This window comes from Oryx dammah, unplaced genomic scaffold (genome assembly GCF_014754425.2).
Source record: "Oryx dammah isolate SB20612 unplaced genomic scaffold, SCBI_Odam_1.1 HiC_scaffold_18, whole genome shotgun sequence".
NCBI lineage: Eukaryota > Metazoa > Chordata > Mammalia > Artiodactyla > Bovidae > Oryx > Oryx dammah.
This window is the reverse complement of record NW_024070202.1, coordinates 91,900,260-91,903,334: the sequence shown is the minus strand read 5'-3', so window position 1 is coordinate 91,903,334 and position 3,075 is coordinate 91,900,260.

The following is a 3,075-nucleotide window of genomic DNA, read 5'->3' as shown; positions in this document are numbered from 1 at the left end:
GCAAGGTGTTATCTTTTATGCATTCCTACACACGAGACATATTCCAAAGATACTTTTCCAGACTTAACTGCCTATAACAAATGGAAAGATAATGAGGATTCCTAAAAACCTTGGGGTAGCTCTTTGCTTCAACTTCCCATGTGTATGCCAGCCTTTTCCTTTCTACTTTACTTCTTAAATTCTGTAGGGAAGAAAGAGAAATAGCCTGATGCTTGTGGAGCCCAATTGCAGCAATTCCCTTCCTCCACTCAGTTGTTTTCACAGGACCATTCACATAGTTTGTCTCCTCTGTCATAACATTAGGGCCACAGAGCAGGAATTTAGGAGGGAGCATCAAGGGTTCCGAGGACTATAAAAAGATTTCATCTGGGTCATAGAGTTTAAAAAAAAAAAAAAGGCCACTATGTCAGGACTTGTTCAAATTAGAAGGGCCTGGAGAGATTAAGAATATTTTATCATAATAGCTAAATTAATGGATCATGGGAGACATAGGAGTTAGAGAACTCGGACCAGTTAAGAAGAGTAGAATGAACATGTAAGAAGTGATTAGAAATTCTTTGTTCTTTGTATTCCTTTCTGGTCTTCATCCTTAACTTTTTGATTTTATTTTGACTCTTGGGCTTTGTCATCTCAGTAGGATGAGGCTTTTGAGAAAAGGCCTAAGAAATTTGTGCCAGAAGCTTTTTGCATGTAGGCTGTATAAGCAAGTAATTGTAGCATTTTTTGTTGCGGAGTGAGGGGCAGCAGTGGTTAATCAGGTAAAGAACTATCAAGAATGCCTTACTTTAAGATCTATCTCTGGGTACAAATTATATCTACCTTTGCTGTTGTTTGATCAACAGTTTTTCCTATAGAATTCAACTTCTTTCCTGAAGATATCTTTTACTCCTAAATCATATTGGTGGAAGAGGAAAAACAATAAAAGGTATGGCTTGCACTTCAACTTTTTAAGTTTGTATAGTACAAGTGAGAACTGGATGAGTATGGCTGGCACTAAGCAGGTGGTTTTTTGGACCATGCCTTGCTGCTTGTGGGATTTTAGTTCCCTGACCAGGTTTCAAACCTGGGCCCTTAGCAGTGAGTGTGGAGTCCTAACCATTAGATTGCCGTGGAATTCCCTAAGCAGGTGTTGATTGTTTAACATTGCAGATACACTTTGAATGCACAGTAACCATTTTTGGGGTTCATTTTCCTTTCCCCCGCTTTCTCCCTGCTTCAAGAACAGAACCTTTTAAAACAGTGTATACAGTCTTAAAGAATAATAAATTATCCATCCTTAATTTTTAGCCTAGTTTTATTTTTATATACACACATAAAGATAGGATTTTGCTCATATATATATATGTATACACACAAGTATATAAATTTTGGCTCATATATATATACCCCCATATATATAAAATTTATACACACCATACACAACAAATTTTCAGTTGACACCTTGTTTGTATTGTTGAAAAGTACCTTCACTTTAGGAATGTGTGTTTGTTACATTGCTTTATGGTCAGAGAGCCTATGGATGCAGTAATGGGGGAATTGTATGGTTTTGCTATGGGTTTGAGCTTGTAGGTACAGAGAGAGAACTTTCCCAGTAGTTGTTATGGCAAGTAGATAATGGAGATACAGGCCCAAGTAAGTATCATTTCCTGCTATGAAGTTACAAAAGATGTCTTCAAATGGCATGACCACTGAGAGAGATTTGAAAGCTTCTGTAACTGCAGAAATTAGGTCTCCAGATTTCCTGTAGTGGCCTAGGGAAATAATCTAGGTCCTTAGGAGTTTTAGAATTTACTTTTCTAACGGAATCTTTAGATTACCAGGATTATGATTCAGACAGGGTCTCATAATTGACCTCTGGCTGAGCTGTAAGATATGGGCAGTGTGAAGTCTGTGCTGTTAGGCAAAATCCTTTTCTATTCTGTGGTATTCTTTCTGTCTTCTCTGACTTTCAAAGCTAATGGAAACCTCAAGATGGAAGAGGAGTAAGTGTCAGCAGTCTTAAGATTGGCTAGTAGTTGTTTGATTTCTAAGGCATTTGGCCCATGACAAAATTGTAGGAAAAAATGTGTTTCATTTAAACTGGGCTTCCCTGGTGTCTCAGCAGTAAAGAATCTACCTGCCAGTGCCGGAGAGGCTTTTTGATCTCTTGGTCAGGAAGATCCCTTGGAGGAGGAAATTACAAACCCAGCAGTATTCTTGGTTGGGAAATCCATGGACAGAGACCTGGTGGGCTACAGTCTGGAGTCACAAAGAGTTGGACACGACTTAGCAACTAAACAAGAACAATTACTTTGGCCTTTCTAACTTTCCAAATTCTTTCCTCTTCTCGCTTATAATTTGTTTTTGCACTCTGTTCCTTTGACCTCTGTTGTGAGCTTCTCAGTTCAGTTCAGTTGCTCAGTTGTGTCCAACTCTGCAACCCCATGAACTACTGCAGCACACCAGGTTTCCCTGTCCATCACCAACAGCCAGAACCTACTCAAACTCATGTCCATCGCATCAGTGATGCCACACAACCATGTCATCCTCTGTCGTCCCCTTCTCCTCCCGCCTTCAATCTTCCCCAGCATCAGGGTCTTTTCCAATGAGTCAGTTCTTTGTATCAGCTGGCCACAGTATGGGAGTTTCAGCTTCAGCATCAGTCCTTCCAGTGAATATTCAGGATTAATCATCTTTAGGATGGACTGGTTGGATCTCCTTGCATTCCAGGGGACTTTCAAGAGTCTTCTACAACACCACAGTTTAAAAGCATCAATTCTTCGGTGCTTAGCTTTTGTTAGCGTCCAACTCTCACACGACTATTGGAAAAAAGCCTTGACTAGACGGACCTGTGTTGGCAAAGTAATGTCTCTGCTGTTTAATGCTGTCTACGTTGGTCATCAGTTTTCTTCCAAGGAGGAAGCATCTTTTAATTTCATGGGTGGAGTCACCATCTGCAGTGATTTTGGAGCCCCCCAAAATAAAGGCTGACACTGTTTCTGCTGTTTTCCCATCTGTATCCCATGAAGTGATAGGACCAGATGCCATGATCTTAGTTTTTTGAATGTTGACTTTTAAGCCAACTTTTTCACTCTT